The sequence below is a fragment of the Castor canadensis genome, chromosome 10 (assembly GCF_047511655.1).
Source record: "Castor canadensis chromosome 10, mCasCan1.hap1v2, whole genome shotgun sequence".
NCBI classification, from domain to species: domain Eukaryota; kingdom Metazoa; phylum Chordata; class Mammalia; order Rodentia; family Castoridae; genus Castor; species Castor canadensis.
Genome location: NC_133395.1, coordinates 87881311 through 87898424, shown reverse-complemented (window position 1 = coordinate 87898424; position 17114 = coordinate 87881311). Strand labels below are relative to the sequence as shown.

Sequence of the window (17114 nt, the reverse complement as noted above, 5' to 3'; positions counted from 1 at the left end):
CAGCGGCCAGAGGCCCCGCGCGCCTGCTCGGGCAGCCGGTCTCGCCCAGGTGGCCGCTGGGTGGCTTTCTTCCCGAGGTGTCCTGCTGCCAGGACGAGGGTCAAGTTTTCTCGGGGGAAAATTTCTCAGTGCTCTCGGGCGCTTGTTCTTCTGGGAATGTCCACTGCTGTGGCCAAGGCGGGGGACGCACAGCTCGGGCCAGGGCAAGCAGCCGCCCTCCTCCGTCGCCTCCTGGAGCCGTATCCTTGGGTGGGTGCGTGGCTCCCAGCGGAGGTCTCGGGGACCCTTCCGGTCCTCTTCGTCCGGAAAGCGCCACTGCCCCTCCAGCCCATCAGGAAAACGGCAGCCGCGCCCTTCGCCGACCCGCTCCGCCCTCCTCCACACTCAGGGCCTGGGGCTGCGGGGCTGAATCGTGAGGCTTTCCAGCCCAGGACTTCACCTCTGGCCCCTTTCACACCCGGGATCTTGGGAAGAAGAAACAAAACCAAACACAGCCAAAGCCATCTCCTCCGACCCGGGGCCCCTCCACATCCCTTCCGATCCCGGGTTCCTGCCGGCCTCCCGGGGCGTTTCTCCCAGGCAGGCCTTCGCGGCCACTACACGGGGCTGAGCACTCGAGTCCTCGGGCGTCACGGGGCCCGCGGCCACGCCAAGCACGCACGACTCCCGGGTCTCGTCTGCTCCTGGGTGCCCTGGGCCTCTTCCCTGTGCCGCTGCTGGGTCTTGTGCCCCTGCTTGGCCTCCTTCAGACCCGGCCCCGTGCTACGCGGCCACGTGCTACAGGATCGTGCCAGCAGAACTGGCCCTGGCTGAGCCCCGTACCCACCCTCCTGCCATCCCTGGCCCTGCTAGCAAATGGCAGAGATCCTCTGGCCTCCGAGCCCAGACAAAAATCCTGATGCAGTTGGCCGAGGGGCCGCAAACCAAGGCTTCGCTTGTTCCCGCTCAGGCCCCAGCCATACCCTCTTGTCCTTCGGCTGCTCGTGTGTGGGGTGGCGGAGAGGAGGGTGCGTCCCCGTGCGTGCGTGCGTGGTCTGGGTGTCTCTGCGTGGTGTGTGTGTGTGTGTGTGTGTGTGTTAGATGCCGTGCCTGGTGTAGGTGGGGAAGAGCAAGCCCTCACGCACAGAGCCCCATCACACACTGGGGCCGGGCCGAGGGGGTCAATCTGCTCGGCCTGATTGCGTTGGGCATACATTGCAGAAGGTGGGTTTTCCAAGGCGGAGCAGAGGGTCCCGGCACCTGAGGTTGTCCACGGGGAGAATGTCTGTTCCACGGGGGCAAGCGGTCCCTTCCGTCGTGCCCAAGCCCATGTGACCCCGAAGGCCAGGTGGCCCCGGTCCTTGAGCTGACTGAGGAGTGCTTTGAGACCCGGAGGGTGGCACAGGCGACTGGGCGCCAGCGGCGGCCCTCCCTCCCTTTGAGCGGGACGGGGAGCTGCCGCTGGCGTCCGGAGCTCTGGCGGCCTGCGCCCTCTGTCCCTGTGACCGCAGGCTCTGCCGTGGGAGGCGGGATCCCACGTAGAGGTCGCGCGCTGGCTGCCCTGTCTTGGGTTGAGCGACGGAGCGCGACGTGGAGCAGCACCCGACTGAGGCTCCCTGCTTCTCTGTCCCCTGGCGTCTTGCCCTGGACCCAGTGCACCACCTTGTGGCGAGCCCAGGTGTGGCGCGTCCCGCTGTGGGGCCCGCTGGGGTGCAGGACCCACTTTCTCATGGCTTCCGCACGTCCCTCCCCGCCCGCCTGGAGGGCAGTTGGGGAGCGGTCCCCAACGTGGCCTGGGACCAACCTCGCTGGTGACCCGTGTCGCGGGCGCGCGCCCCAGGAGAGTGTGGGGAGGGGAGAGGATTCGGGGACGTAGCTGTGAGGATTCGGTGTGCGTGGGTCTGGCGGGTGGCCCGGACGGGGTCGGGGTCGTGGTCACGGTGGGTCGTTGTGGTGGTGGTGGTGGTGGTGGTGCTGGGGGTGGTGGTGGTGGGGGGGGGGGTGGTGGCGAAGTCCCCGAAGACAAAAGGAGCAGCGAGGGAGGGAGGAGCAAAAGCCTACAGCACCCGGTATTCCCAGGCGGTCTCCCATCCAAGTACTAACCAGGCCCGACCCTGCTTAGCTTCCGAGATCAGACGAGATCGGGCGCGTTCAGGGTGGTATGGCCGTAGACGCTAGCCGCCGCCTCCGGGAGCCCCAAGAGCCTGCCGAGGGCCCCGGCGTGCGTCTCCACGCTGTTCTCCTGGCACGGCTGGGAGTCCGGGTGGGGGCTGGCAGCCCGGGGCCAGCGGCCAGAGGCCCCGCGCGCCTGCTCGGGCAGCCGGTCTCGCCCAGGTGGCCGCTGGGTGGCTTTCTTCCCGAGGTGTCCTGCTGCCAGGACGAGGGTCAAGTTTTCTCGGGGGAAAATTTCTCAGTGCTCTCGGGCGCTTGTTCTTCTGGGAATGTCCACTGCTGTGGCCAAGGCGGGGGACGCACAGCTCGGGCCAGGGCAAGCAGCCGCCCTCCTCCGTCGCCTCCTGGAGCCGTATCCTTGGGTGGGTGCGTGGCTCCCAGCGGAGGTCTCGGGGACCCTTCCGGTCCTCTTCGTCCGGAAAGCGCCACTGCCCCTCCAGCCCATCAGGAAAACGGCAGCCGCGCCCTTCGCCGACCCGCTCCGCCCTCCTCCACACTCAGGGCCTGGGGCTGCGGGGCTGAATGGTGAGGCTTTCCAGCCCAGGACTTCACCTCTGGCCCCTTTCACACCCGGGATCTTGGGAAGAAGAAACAAAACCAAACACAGCCAAAGCCATCTCCTCCGACCCGGGGCCCCTCCACATCCCTTCCGATCCCGGGTTCCTGCCGGCCTCCCGGGGCGTTTCTCCCAGGCAGGCCTTCGCGGCCACTACACGGGGCTGAGCACTCGAGTCCTCGGGCGTCACGGGGCCCGCGGCCACGCCAAGCACGCACGACTCCCGGGTCTCGTCTGCTCCTGGGTGCCCTGGGCCTCTTCCCTGTGCCGCTGCTGGGTCTTGTGCCCCTGCTTGGCCTCCTTCAGACCCGGCCCCGTGCTACGCGGCCACGTGCTACAGGATCGTGCCAGCAGAACTGGCCCTGGCTGAGCCCCGTACCCACCCTCCTGCCATCCCTGGCCCTGCTAGCAAATGGCAGAGATCCTCTGGCCTCCGAGCCCAGACAAAAATCCTGATGCAGTTGGCCGAGGGGCCGCAAACCAAGGCTTCGCTTGTTCCCGCTCAGGCCCCAGCCATACCCTCTTGTCCTTCGGCTGCTCGTGTGTGGGGTGGGGGAGAGGAGGGTGCGTCCCCGTGCGTGCGTGCGTGGTCTGGGTGTCTCTGCGTGGTGTGTGTGTGTGTGTGTGTGTGTGTTAGATGCCGTGCCTGGTGTAGGTGGGGAAGAGCAAGCCCTCACGCACAGAGCCCCATCACACACTGGGGCCGGGCCGAGGGGGTCAATCTGCTCGGCCTGATTGCGTTGGGCATACATTGCAGAAGGTGGGTTTTCCAAGGCGGAGCAGAGGGTCCCGGCACCTGAGGTTGTCCACGGGGAGAATGTCTGTTCCACGGGGGCAAGCGGTCCCTTCCGTCGTGCCCAAGCCCATGTGACCCCGAAGGCCAGGTGGCCCCGGTCCTTGAGCTGACTGAGGAGTGCTTTGAGACCCGGAGGGTGGCACAGGCGACTGGGCGCCAGCGGCGGCCCTCCCTCCCTTTGAGCGGGACGGGGAGCTGCCGCTGGCATCCGGAGCTCTGGCGGCCTGCGCCCTCTGTCCCTGTGACCGCAGGCTCTGCTGTGGGAGGCGGGATCCCACGTAGAGGTCGCGCGCTGGCTGCCCTGTCTTGGGTTGAGCGACGGAGCGCGACGTGGAGCAGCACCCGACTGAGGCTCCCTGCTTCTCTGTCCCCTGGCGTCTTGCCCTGGACCCAGTGCACCACCTTGTGGCGAGCCCAGGTGTGGCGCATCCCGCTGTGGGGCCCGCTGGGGTGCAGGACCCACTTTCTCATGGCTTCCGCACGTCCCTCCCCGCCCGCCTGGAGGGCAGTTGGGGAGCGGTCCCCAACGTGGCCTGGGACCAACCTCGCTGGTGACCCGTGTCGCGGGCGCGCGCCCCAGGAGAGTGTGGGGAGGGGAGAGGATTCGGGGACGTAGCTGTGAGGATTCGGTGTGCGTGGGTCTGGCGGGTGGCCCGGACGGGGTCGGGGTCGTGGTCACGGTGGGTCGTTGTGGTGGTGGTGGTGGTGGTGGTGCTGGGGGTGGTGGTGGTGGTGGGGGGGGTGGTGGCGAAGTCCCCGAAGACAAAAGGAGCAGCGAGGGAGGGAGGAGCAAAAGCCTACAGCACCCGGTATTCCCAGGCGGTCTCCCATCCAAGTACTAACCAGGCCCGACCCTGCTTAGCTTCCGAGATCAGACGAGATCGGGCGCGTTCAGGGTGGTATGGCCGTAGACGCTAGCCGCCGCCTCCGGGAGCCCCAAGAGCCTGCCGAGGGCCCCGGCGTGCGTCTCCACGCTGCTCTCCTGGCACGGCTGGGAGTCCGGGTGGGGGCTGGCAGCCCGGGGCCAGCGGCCAGAGGCCCCGCGCGCCTGCTCGGGCAGCCGGTCTCGCCCAGGTGGCCGCTGGGTGGCTTTCTTCCCGAGGTGTCCTGCTGCCAGGACGAGGGTCAAGTTTTCTCGGGGGAAAATTTCTCAGTGCTCTCGGGCGCTTGTTCTTCTGGGAATGTCCACTGCTGTGGCCAAGGCGGGGGACGCACAGCTCGGGCCAGGGCAAGCAGCCGCCCTCCTCCGTCGCCTCCTGGAGCCGTATCCTTGGGTGGGTGCGTGGCTCCCAGCGGAGGTCTCGGGGACCCTTCCGGTCCTCTTCGTCCGGAAAGCGCCACTGCCCCTCCAGCCCATCAGGAAAACGGCAGCCGCGCCCTTCGCCGACCCGCTCCGCCCTCCTCCACACTCAGGGCCTGGGGCTGCGGGGCTGAATCGTGAGGCTTTCCAGCCCAGGACTTCACCTCTGGCCCCTTTCACACCCGGGATCTTGGGAAGAAGAAACAAAACCAAACACAGCCAAAGCCATCTCCTCCGACCCGGGGCCCCTCCACATCCCTTCCGATCCCGGGTTCCTGCCGGCCTCCCGGGGCGTTTCTCCCAGGCAGGCCTTCGCGGCCACTACACGGGGCTGAGCACTCGAGTCCTCGGGCGTCACGGGGCCCGCGGCCACGCCAAGCACGCACGACTCCCGGGTCTCGTCTGCTCCTGGGTGCCCTGGGCCTCTTCCCTGTGCCGCTGCTGGGTCTTGTGCCCCTGCTTGGCCTCCTTCAGACCCGGCCCCGTGCTACGCGGCCACGTGCTACAGGATCGTGCCAGCAGAACTGGCCCTGGCTGAGCCCCGTACCCACCCTCCTGCCATCCCTGGCCCTGCTAGCAAATGGCAGAGATCCTCTGGCCTCCGAGCCCAGACAAAAATCCTGATGCAGTTGGCCGAGGGGCCGCAAACCAAGGCTTCGCTTGTTCCCGCTCAGACCCCAGCCATACCCTCTTGTCCTTCGGCTGCTCGTGTGTGGGGTGGGGGAGAGGAGGGTGCGTCCCCGTGCGTGCGTGCGTGGTCTGGGTGTCTCTGCGTGGTGTGTGTGTGTGTGTGTGTGTGTGTTAGATGCCGTGCCTGGTGTAGGTGGGGAAGAGCAAGCCCTCACGCACAGAGCCCCATCACACACTGGGGCCGGGCCGAGGGGGTCAATCTGCTCGGCCTGATTGCGTTGGGCATACATTGCAGAAGGTGGGTTTTCCAAGGCGGAGCAGAGGGTCCCGGCACCTGAGGTTGTCCACGGGGAGAATATCTGTTCCACGGGGGCAAGCGGTCCCTTCCGTCGTGCCCAAGCCCATGTGACCCCGAAGGCCAGGTGGCCCCGGTCCTTGAGCTGACTGAGGAGTGCTTTGAGACCCGGAGGGTGGCACAGGCGACTGGGCGCCAGCGGCGGCCCTCCCTCCCTTTGAGCGGGACGGGGAGCTGCCGCTGGCATCCGGAGCTCTGGCGGCCTGCGCCCTCTGTCCCTGTGACCGCAGGCTCTGCCGTGGGAGGCGGGATCCCACGTAGAGGTCGCGCGCTGGCTGCCCTGTCTTGGGTTGAGCGACGGAGCGCGACGTGGAGCAGCACCCGACTGAGGCTCCCTGCTTCTCTGTCCCCTGGCGTCTTGCCCTGGACCCAGTGCACCACCTTGTGGCGAGCCCAGGTGTGGCGCGTCCCGCTGTGGGGCCCGCTGGGGTGCAGGACCCACTTTCTCATGGCTTCCGCACGTCCCTCCCCGCCCGCCTGGAGGGCAGTTGGGGAGCGGTCCCCAACGTGGCCTGGGACCAACCTCGCTGGTGACCCGTGTCGCGGGCGCGCGCCCCAGGAGAGTGTGGGGAGGGGAGAGGATTCGGGGACGTAGCTGTGAGGATTCGGTGTGCGTGGGTCTGGCGGGTGGCCCGGACGGGGTCGGGGTCGTGGTCACGGTGGGTCGTTGTGGTGGTGGTGGTGGTGGTGGTGCTGGGGGTGGTGGTGGTGGTGGGGGGGTGGTGGCGAAGTCCCCGAAGACAAAAGGAGCAGCGAGGGAGGGAGGAGCAAAAGCCTACAGCACCCGGTATTCCCAGGCGGTCTCCCATCCAAGTACTAACCAGGCCCGACCCTGCTTAGCTTCCGAGATCAGACGAGATCGGGCGCGTTCAGGGTGGTATGGCCGTAGACGCTAGCCGCCGCCTCCGGGAGCCCCAAGAGCCTGCCGAGGGCCCCGGCGTGCGTCTCCACGCTGCTCTCCTGGCACGGCTGGGAGTCCGGGTGGGGGCTGGCAGCCCGGGGCCAGCGGCCAGAGGCCCCGCGCGCCTGCTCGGGCAGCCGGTCTCGCCCAGGTGGCCGCTGGGTGGCTTTCTTCCCGAGGTGTCCTGCTGCCAGGACGAGGGTCAAGTTTTCTCGGGGGAAAATTTCTCAGTGCTCTCGGGCGCTTGTTCTTCTGGGAATGTCCACTGCTGTGGCCAAGGCGGGGGACGCACAGCTCGGGCCAGGGCAAGCAGCCGCCCTCCTCCGTCGCCTCCTGGAGCCGTATCCTTGGGTGGGTGCGTGGCTCCCAGCGGAGGTCTCGGGGACCCTTCCGGTCCTCTTCGTCCGGAAAGCGCCACTGCCCCTCCAGCCCATCAGGAAAACGGCAGCCGCGCCCTTCGCCGACCCGCTCCGCCCTCCTCCACACTCAGGGCCTGGGGCTGCGGGGCTGAATCGTGAGGCTTTCCAGCCCAGGACTTCACCTCTGGCCCCTTTCACACCCGGGATCTTGGGAAGAAGAAACAAAACCAAACACAGCCAAAGCCATCTCCTCCGACCCGGGGCCCCTCCACATCCCTTCTGATCCCGGGTTCCTGCCGGCCTCCCGGGGCGTTTCTCCCAGGCAGGCCTTCGCGGCCACTACACGGGGCTGAGCACTCGAGTCCTCGGGCGTCACGGGGCCCGCGGCCACGCCAAGCACGCACGACTCCCGGGTCTCGTCTGCTCCTGGGTGCCCTGGGCCTCTTCCCTGTGCCGCTGCTGGGTCTTGTGCCCCTGCTTGGCCTCCTTCAGACCCGGCCCCGTGCTACGCGGCCACGTGCTACAGGATCGTGCCAGCAGAACTGGCCCTGGCTGAGCCCCGTACCCACCCTCCTGCCATCCCTGGCCCTGCTAGCAAATGGCAGAGATCCTCTGGCCTCCGAGCCCAGACAAAAATCCTGATGCAGTTGGCCGAGGGGCCGCAAACCAAGGCTTCGCTTGTTCCCGCTCAGGCCCCAGCCATACCCTCTTGTCCTTCGGCTGCTCGTGTGTGGGGTGGGGGAGAGGAGGGTGCGTCCCCGTGCGTGCGTGCGTGGTCTGGGTGTCTCTGCGTGGTGTGTGTGTGTGTGTGTGTGTGTGTGTTAGATGCCGTGCCTGGTGTAGGTGGGGAAGAGCAAGCCCTCACGCACAGAGCCCCATCACACACTGGGGCCGGGCCGAGGGGGTCAATCTGCTCGGCCTGATTGCGTTGGGCATACATTGCAGAAGGTGGGTTTTCCAAGGCGGAGCAGAGGGTCCCGGCACCTGAGGTTGTCCACGGGGAGAATGTGTGTTCCACGGGGGCAAGCGGTCCCTTCCGTCGTGCCCAAGCCCATGTGACCCCGAAGGCCAGGTGGCCCCTGTCCTTGAGCTGACTGAGGAGTGCTTTGAGACCCGGAGGGTGGCACAGGCGACTGGGCGCCAGCGGCGGCCCTCCCTCCCTTTGAGCGGGACGGGGAGCTGCCGCTGGCATCCGGAGCTCTGGCGGCCTGCGCCCTCTGTCCCTGTGACCGCAGGCTCTGCCGTGGGAGGCGGGATCCCACGTAGAGGTCGCGCGCTGGCTGCCCTGTCTTGGGTTGAGCGACGGAGCGCGACGTGGAGCAGCACCCGACTGAGGCTCCCTGCTTCTCTGTCCCCTGGCGTCTTGCCCTGGACCCAGTGCACCACCTTGTGGCGAGCCCAGGTGTGGCGCGTCCCGCTGTGGGGCCCGCTGGGGTGCAGGACCCACTTTCTCATGGCTTCCGCACGTCCCTCCCCGCCCGCCTGGAGGGCAGTTGGGGAGCGGTCCCCAACGTGGCCTGGGACCAACCTCGCTGGTGACCCGTGTCGCGGGCGCGCGCCCCAGGAGAGTGTGGGGAGGGGAGAGGATTCGGGGACGTAGCTGTGAGGATTCGGTGTGCGTGGGTCTGGCGGGTGGCCCGGACGGGGTCGGGGTCGTGGTCACGGTGGGTCGTTGTGGTGGTGGTGGTGGTGGTGGTGCTGGGGGTGGTGGTGGTGGTGGGGGGGTGGTGGCGAAGTCCCCGAAGACAAAAGGAGCAGCGAGGGAGGGAGGAGCAAAAGCCTACAGCACCCGGTATTCCCAGGCGGTCTCCCATCCAAGTACTAACCAGGCCCGACCCTGCTTAGCTTCCGAGATCAGACGAGATCGGGCGCGTTCAGGGTGGTATGGCCGTAGACGCTAGCCGCCGCCTCCGGGAGCCCCAAGAGCCTGCCGAGGGCCCCGGCGTGCGTCTCCACGCTGCTCTCCTGGCACGGCTGGGAGTCCGGGTGGGGGCTGGCAGCCCGGGGCCAGCGGCCAGAGGCCCCGCGCGCCTGCTCGGGCAGCCGGTCTCGCCCAGGTGGCCGCTGGGTGGCTTTCTTCCCGAGGTGTCCTGCTGCCAGGACGAGGGTCAAGTTTTCTCGGGGGAAAATTTCTCAGTGCTCTCGGGCGCTTGTTCTTCTGGGAATGTCCACTGCTGTGGCCAAGGCGGGGGACGCACAGCTCGGGCCAGGGCAAGCAGCCGCCCTCCTCCGTCGCCTCCTGGAGCCGTATCCTTGGGTGGGTGCGTGGCTCCCAGCGGAGGTCTCGGGGACCCTTCCGGTCCTCTTCGTCCGGAAAGCGCCACTGCCCCTCCAGCCCATCAGGAAAACGGCAGCCGCGCCCTTCGCCGACCCGCTCCGCCCTCCTCCACACTCAGGGCCTGGGGCTGCGGGGCTGAATCGTGAGGCTTTCCAGCCCAGGACTTCACCTCTGGCCCCTTTCACACCCGGGATCTTGGGAAGAAGAAACAAAACCAAACACAGCCAAAGCCATCTCCTCCGACCCGGGGCCCCTCCACATCCCTTCCGATCCCGGGTTCCTGCCGGCCTCCCGGGGCGTTTCTCCCAGGCAGGCCTTCGCGGCCACTACACGGGGCTGAGCACTCGAGTCCTCGGGCGTCACGGGGCCCGCGGCCACGCCAAGCACGCACGACTCCCGGGTCTCGTCTGCTCCTGGGTGCCCTGGGCCTCTTCCCTGTGCCGCTGCTGGGTCTTGTGCCCCTGCTTGGCCTCCTTCAGACCCGGCCCCGTGCTACGCGGCCACGTGCTACAGGATCGTGCCAGCAGAACTGGCCCTGGCTGAGCCCCGTACCCACCCTCCTGCCATCCCTGGCCCTGCTAGCAAATGGCAGAGATCCTCTGGCCTCCGAGCCCAGACAAAAATCCTGATGCAGTTGGCCGAGGGGCCGCAAACCAAGGCTTCGCTTGTTCCCGCTCAGGCCCCAGCCATACCCTCTTGTCCTTCGGCTGCTCGTGTGTGGGGTGGGGGAGAGGAGGGTGCGTCCCCGTGCGTGCGTGCGTGGTCTGGGTGTCTCTGCGTGGTGTGTGTGTGTGTGTGTGTGTGTGTTAGATGCCGTGCCTGGTGTAGGTGGGGAAGAGCAAGCCCTCACGCACAGAGCCCCATCACACACTGGGGCCGGGCCGAGGGGGTCAATCTGCTCGGCCTGATTGCGTTGGGCATACATTGCAGAAGGTGGGTTTTCCAAGGCGGAGCAGAGGGTCCCGGCACCTGAGGTTGTCCACGGGGAGAATGTCTGTTCCACGGGGGCAAGCGGTCCCTTCCGTCGTGCCCAAGCCCATGTGACCCCGAAGGCCAGGTGGCCCCGGTCCTTGAGCTGACTGAGGAGTGCTTTGAGACCCGGAGGGTGGCACAGGCGACTGGGCGCCAGCGGCGGCCCTCCCTCCCTTTGAGCGGGACGGGGAGCTGCCGCTGGCATCCGGAGCTCTGGCGGCCTGCGCCCTCTGTCCCTGTGACCGCAGGCTCTGCCGTGGGAGGCGGGATCCCACGTAGAGGTCGCGCGCTGGCTGCCCTGTCTTGGGTTGAGCGACGGAGCGCGACGTGGAGCAGCACCCGACTGAGGCTCCCTGCTTCTCTGTCCCCTGGCGTCTTGCCCTGGACCCAGTGCACCACCTTGTGGCGAGCCCAGGTGTGGCGCGTCCCGCTGTGGGGCCCGCTGGGGTGCAGGACCCACTTTCTCATGGCTTCCGCACGTCCCTCCCCGCCCGCCTGGAGGGCAGTTGGGGAGCGGTCCCCAACGTGGCCTGGGACCAACCTCGCTGGTGACCCGTGTCGCGGGCGCGCGCCCCAGGAGAGTGTGGGGAGGGGAGAGGATTCGGGGACGTAGCTGTGAGGATTCGGTGTGCGTGGGTCTGGCGGGTGGCCCGGACGGGGTCGGGGTCGTGGTCACGGTGGGTCGTTGTGGTGGTGGTGGTGGTGGTGGTGCTGGGGGTGGTGGTGGTGGTGGGGGGGGTGGTGGCGAAGTCCCCGAAGACAAAAGGAGCAGCGAGGGAGGGAGGAGCAAAAGCCTACAGCACCCGGTATTCCCAGGCGGTCTCCCATCCAAGTACTAACCAGGCCCGACCCTGCTTAGCTTCCGAGATCAGACGAGATCGGGCGCGTTCAGGGTGGTATGGCCGTAGACGCTAGCCGCCGCCTCCGGGAGCCCCAAGAGCCTGCCGAGGGCCCCGGCGTGCGTCTCCACGCTGCTCTCCTGGCACGGCTGGGAGTCCGGGTGGGGGCTGGCAGCCCGGGGCCAGCGGCCAGAGGCCCCGCGCGCCTGCTCGGGCAGCCGGTCTCGCCCAGGTGGCCGCTGGGTGGCTTTCTTCCCGAGGTGTCCTGCTGCCAGGACGAGGGTCAAGTTTTCTCGGGGGAAAATTTCTCAGTGCTCTCGGGCGCTTGTTCTTCTGGGAATGTCCACTGCTGTGGCCAAGGCGGGGGACGCACAGCTCGGGCCAGGGCAAGCAGCCGCCCTCCTCCGTCGCCTCCTGGAGCCGTATCCTTGGGTGGGTGCGTGGCTCCCAGCGGAGGTCTCGGGGACCCTTCCGGTCCTCTTCGTCCGGAAAGCGCCACTGCCCCTCCAGCCCATCAGGAAAACGGCAGCCGCGCCCTTCGCCGACCCGCTCCGCCCTCCTCCACACTCAGGGCCTGGGGCTGCGGGGCTGAATCGTGAGGCTTTCCAGCCCAGGACTTCACCTCTGGCCCCTTTCACACCCGGGATCTTGGGAAGAAGAAACAAAACCAAACACAGCCAAAGCCATCTCCTCCGACCCGGGGCCCCTCCACATCCCTTCCGATCCCGGGTTCCTGCCGGCCTCCCGGGGCGTTTCTCCCAGGCAGGCCTTCGCGGCCACTACACGGGGCTGAGCACTCGAGTCCTCGGGCGTCACGGGGCCCGCGGCCACGCCAAGCACGCACGACTCCCGGGTCTCGTCTGCTCCTGGGTGCCCTGGGCCTCTTCCCTGTGCCGCTGCTGGGTCTTGTGCCCCTGCTTGGCCTCCTTCAGACCCGGCCCCGTGCTACGCGGCCACGTGCTACAGGATCGTGCCAGCAGAACTGGCCCTGGCTGAGCCCCGTACCCACCCTCCTGCCATCCCTGGCCCTGCTAGCAAATGGCAGAGATCCTCTGGCCTCCGAGCCCAGACAAAAATCCTGATGCAGTTGGCCGAGGGGCCGCAAACCAAGGCTTCGCTTGTTCCCGCTCAGGCCCCAGCCATACCCTCTTGTCCTTCGGCTGCTCGTGTGTGGGGTGGGGGAGAGGAGGGTGCGTCCCCGTGCGTGCGTGCGTGGTCTGGGTGTCTCTGCGTGGTGTGTGTGTGTGTGTGTGTGTGTGTTAGATGCCGTGCCAGGTGTAGGTGGGGAAGAGCAAGCCCTCACGCACAGAGCCCCATCACACACTGGGGCCGGGCCGAGGGGGTCAATCTGCTCGGCCTGATTGCGTTGGGCATACATTGCAGAAGGTGGGTTTTCCAAGGCGGAGCAGAGGGTCCCGGCACCTGAGGTTGTCCACGGGGAGAATGTCTGTTCCACGGGGGCAAGCGGTCCCTTCCGTCGTGCCCAAGCCCATGTGACCCCGAAGGCCAGGTGGCCCCGGTCCTTGAGCTGACTGAGGAGTGCTTTGAGACCCGGAGGGTGGCACAGGCGACTGGGCGCCAGCGGCGGCCCTCCCTCCCTTTGAGCGGGACGGGGAGCTGCCGCTGGCATCCGGAGCTCTGGCGGCCTGCGCCCTCTGTCCCTGTGACCGCAGGCTCTGCCGTGGGAGGCGGGATCCCACGTAGAGGTCGCGCGCTGGCTGCCCTGTCTTGGGTTGAGCGACGGAGCGCGACGTGGAGCAGCACCCGACTGAGGCTCCCTGCTTCTCTGTCCCCTGGCGTCTTGCCCTGGACCCAGTGCACCACCTTGTGGCGAGCCCAGGTGTGGCGCGTCCCGCTGTGGGGCCCGCTGGGGTGCAGGACCCACTTTCTCATGGCTTCCGCACGTCCCTCCCCGCCCGCCTGGAGGGCAGTTGGGGAGCGGTCCCCAACGTGGCCTGGGACCAACCTCGCTGGTGACCCGTGTCGCGGGCGCGCGCCCCAGGAGAGTGTGGGGAGGGGAGAGGATTCGGGGACGTAGCTGTGAGGATTCGGTGTGCGTGGGTCTGGCGGGTGGCCCGGACGGGGTCGGGGTCGTGGTCACGGTGGGTCGTTGTGGTGGTGGTGGTGGTGGTGGTGCTGGGGGTGGTGGTGGTGGTGGGGGGGGTGGTGGCGAAGTCCCCGAAGACAAAAGGAGCAGCGAGGGAGGGAGGAGCAAAAGCCTACAGCACCCGGTATTCCCAGGCGGTCTCCCATCCAAGTACTAACCAGGCCCGACCCTGCTTAGCTTCCGAGATCAGACGAGATCGGGCGCGTTCAGGGTGGTATGGCCGTAGACGCTAGCCGCCGCCTCCGGGAGCCCCAAGAGCCTGCCGAGGGCCCCGGCGTGCGTCTCCACGCTGCTCTCCTGGCACGGCTGGGAGTCCGGGTGGGGGCTGGCAGCCCGGGGCCAGCGGCCAGAGGCCCCGCGCGCCTGCTCGGGCAGCCGGTCTCGCCCAGGTGGCCGCTGGGTGGCTTTCTTCCCGAGGTGTCCTGCTGCCAGGACGAGGGTCAAGTTTTCTCGGGGGAAAATTTCTCAGTGCTCTCGGGCGCTTGTTCTTCTGGGAATGTCCACTGCTGTGGCCAAGGCGGGGGACGCACAGCTCGGGCCAGGGCAAGCAGCCGCCCTCCTCCGTCGCCTCCTGGAGCCGTATCCTTGGGTGGGTGCGTGGCTCCCAGCGGAGGTCTCGGGGACCCTTCCGGTCCTCTTCGTCCGGAAAGCGCCACTGCCCCTCCAGCCCATCAGGAAAACGGCAGCCGCGCCCTTCGCCGACCCGCTCCGCCCTCCTCCACACTCAGGGCCTGGGGCTGCGGGGCTGAATCGTGAGGCTTTCCAGCCCAGGACTTCACCTCTGGCCCCTTTCACACCCGGGATCTTGGGAAGAAGAAACAAAACCAAACACAGCCAAAGCCATCTCCTCCGACCCGGGGCCCCTCCACATCCCTTCCGATCCCGGGTTCCTGCCGGCCTCCCGGGGCGTTTCTCCCAGGCAGGCCTTCGCGGCCACTACACGGGGCTGAGCACTCGAGTCCTCGGGCGTCACGGGGCCCGCGGCCACGCCAAGCACGCACGACTCCCGGGTCTCGTCTGCTCCTGGGTGCCCTGGGCCTCTTCCCTGTGCCGCTGCTGGGTCTTGTGCCCCTGCTTGGCCTCCTTCAGACCCGGCCCCGTGCTACGCGGCCACGTGCTACAGGATCGTGCCAGCAGAACTGGCCCTGGCTGAGCCCCGTACCCACCCTCCTGCCATCCCTGGCCCTGCTAGCAAATGGCAGAGATCCTCTGGCCTCCGAGCCCAGACAAAAATCCTGATGCAGTTGGCCGAGGGGCCGCAAACCAAGGCTTCGCTTGTTCCCGCTCAGGCCCCAGCCATACCCTCTTGTCCTTCGGCTGCTCGTGTGTGGGGTGGGGGAGAGGAGGGTGCGTCCCCGTGCGTGCGTGCGTGGTCTGGGTGTCTCTGCGTGGTGTGTGTGTGTGTGTGTGTGTGTGTTAGATGCCGTGCCTGGTGAAGGTGGGGAAGAGCAAGCCCTCACGCACAGAGCCCCATCACACACTGGGGCCGGGCCGAGGGGGTCAATCTGCTCGGCCTGATTGCGTTGGGCATACATTGCAGAAGGTGGGTTTTCCAAGGCGGAGCAGAGGGTCCCGGCACCTGAGGTTGTCCACGGGGAGAATGTCTGTTCCACGGGGGCAAGCGGTCCCTTCCGTCGTGCCCAAGCCCATGTGACCCCGAAGGCCAGGTGGCCCCGGTCCTTGAGCTGACTGAGGAGTGCTTTGAGACCCGGAGGGTGGCACAGGCGACTGGGCGCCAGTGGCGGCCCTCCCTCCCTTTGAGCGGGACGGGGAGCTGCCGCTGGCATCCGGAGCTCTGGCGGCCTGCGCCCTCTGTCCCTGTGACCGCAGGCTCTGCCGTGGGAGGCGGGATCCCACGTAGAGGTCGCGCGCTGGCTGCCCTGTCTTGGGTTGAGCGACGGAGCGCGACGTGGAGCAGCACCCGACTGAGGCTCCCTGCTTCTCTGTCCCCTGGCGTCTTGCCCTGGACCCAGTGCACCACCTTGTGGCGAGCCCAGGTGTGGCGCGTCCCGCTGTGGGGCCCGCTGGGGTGCAGGACCCACTTTCTCATGGCTTCCGCACGTCCCTCCCCGCCCGCCTGGAGGGCAGTTGGGGAGCGGTCCCCAACGTGGCCTGGGACCAACCTCGCTGGTGACCCGTGTCGCGGGCGCGCGCCCCAGGAGAGTGTGGGGAGGGGAGAGGATTCGGGGACGTAGCTGTGAGGATTCGGTGTGCGTGGGTCTGGCGGGTGGCCTGGACGGGGTCGGGGTCGTGGTCACGGTGGGTCGTTGTGGTGGTGGTGGTGGTGGTGGTGCTGGGGGTGGTGGTGGTGGTGGGGGGGGTGGTGGCGAAGTCCCCGAAGACAAAAGGAGCAGCGAGGGAGGGAGGAGCAAAAGCCTACAGCACCCGGTATTCCCAGGCGGTCTCCCATCCAAGTACTAACCAGGCCCGACCCTGCTTAGCTTCCGAGATCAGACGAGATCGGGCTCGTTCAGGGTGGTATGGCCGTAGACGCTAGCCGCCGCCTCCGGGAGCCCCAAGAGCCTGCCGAGGGCCCCGGCGTGCGTCTCCACGCTGCTCTCCTGGCACGGCTGGGAGTCCGGGTGGGGGCTGGCAGCCCGGGGCCAGCGGCCAGAGGCCCCGCGCGCCTGCTCGGGCAGCCGGTCTCGCCCAGGTGGCCGCTGGGTGGCTTTCTTCCCGAGGTGTCCTGCTGCCAGGACGAGGGTCAAGTTTTCTCGGGGGAAAATTTCTCAGTGCTCTCGGGCGCTTGTTCTGGGAATGTCCACTGCTGTGGCCAAGGCGGGGGACGCACAGCTCGGGCCAGGGCAAGCAGCCGCCCTCCTCCGTCGCCTCCTGGAGCCGTATCCTTGGGTGGGTGCGTGGCTCCCAGCGGAGGTCTCGGGGACCCTTCCGGTCCTCTTCGTCCGGAAAGCGCCACTGCCCCTCCAGCCCATCAGGAAAACGGCAGCCGCGCCCTTCGCCGACCCGCTCCGCCCTCCTCCACACTCAGGGCCTGGGGCTGCGGGGCTGAATCGTGAGGCTTTCCAGCCCAGGACTTCACCTCTGGCCCCTTTCACACCCGGGATCTTGGGAAGAAGAAACAAAACCAAACACAGCCAAAGCCATCTCCTCCGACCCGGGGCCCCTCCACATCCCTTCCGATCCCGGGTTCCTGCCGGCCTCCCGGGGCGTTTCTCCCAGGCAGGCCTTCGCGGCCACTACACGGGGCTGAGCACTCGAGTCCTCGGGCGTCACGGGGCCCGCGGCCACGCCAAGCACGCACGACTCCCGGGTCTCGTCTGCTCCTGGGTGCCCTGGGCCTCTTCCCTGTGCCGCTGCTGGGTCTTGTGCCCCTGCTTGGCCTCCTTCAGACCCGGCCCCGTGCTACGCGGCCACGTGCTACAGGATCGTGCCAGCAGAACTGGCCCTGGCTGAGCCCCGTACCCACCCTCCTGCCATCCCTGGCCCTGCTAGCAAATGGCAGAGATCCTCTGGCCTCCGAGCCCAGACAAAAATCCTGATGCAGTTGGCCGAGGGGCCGCAAACCAAGGCTTCGCTTGTTCCCGCTCAGGCCCCAGCCATACCCTCTTGTCCTTCGGCTGCTCGTGTGTGGGGTGGGGGAGAGGAGGGTGCGTCCCCGTGCGTGCGTGCGTGGTCTGGGTGTCTCTGCGTGGTGTGTGTGTGTGTGTGTGTGTGTGTTAGATGCCGTGCCTGGTGTAGGTGGGGAAGAGCAAGCCCTCACGCACAGAGCCCCATCACACACTGGGGCCGGGCCGAGGGGGTCAATCTGCTCGGCCTGATTGCGTTGGGCATACATTGCAGAAGGTGGGTTTTCCAAGGCGGAGCAGAGGGTCCCGGCACCTGAGGTTGTCCACGGGGAGAATGTCTGTT

At 67.7% G+C, this 17114-nt stretch overlaps 7 non-coding genes across 7 annotated transcripts; all 7 read right to left on the bottom strand.

Annotated features, from left to right (window-relative positions):
• Nucleotides 1-2033: 2033 nt before the first annotated feature.
• On the bottom strand, nt 2034-2152 carry LOC141411690 (5S ribosomal RNA). Its single transcript, XR_012436529.1, has one exon. It is a non-coding gene; the product is annotated as a 5S ribosomal RNA (ribosomal RNA).
• Nucleotides 2153-4297: 2145 nt separating this feature from the next.
• Nucleotides 4298-4416, bottom strand: LOC141411689 (5S ribosomal RNA). The gene has a single exon (XR_012436528.1). It is a non-coding gene; the product is annotated as a 5S ribosomal RNA (ribosomal RNA).
• Nucleotides 4417-6560: 2144 nt separating this feature from the next.
• On the bottom strand, nt 6561-6679 carry LOC141411687 (5S ribosomal RNA). Its single transcript, XR_012436526.1, has one exon. It is a non-coding gene; the product is annotated as a 5S ribosomal RNA (ribosomal RNA).
• Nucleotides 6680-8825: 2146 nt separating this feature from the next.
• On the bottom strand, nt 8826-8944 carry LOC141411686 (5S ribosomal RNA). Its single transcript, XR_012436525.1, has one exon. It is a non-coding gene; the product is annotated as a 5S ribosomal RNA (ribosomal RNA).
• A 2145-nt stretch (nt 8945-11089) lies between these two features.
• LOC141411685 (5S ribosomal RNA) lies at nt 11090-11208 on the bottom strand. Its single transcript, XR_012436524.1, has one exon. It is a non-coding gene; the product is annotated as a 5S ribosomal RNA (ribosomal RNA).
• A 2145-nt stretch (nt 11209-13353) lies between these two features.
• On the bottom strand, nt 13354-13472 carry LOC141411684 (5S ribosomal RNA). Its single transcript, XR_012436523.1, has one exon. It is a non-coding gene; the product is annotated as a 5S ribosomal RNA (ribosomal RNA).
• A 2145-nt stretch (nt 13473-15617) lies between these two features.
• LOC141412716 (5S ribosomal RNA) lies at nt 15618-15736 on the bottom strand. Its single transcript, XR_012437558.1, has one exon. It is a non-coding gene; the product is annotated as a 5S ribosomal RNA (ribosomal RNA).
• Between the last annotated feature and the right edge of the window lie 1378 nt (nt 15737-17114).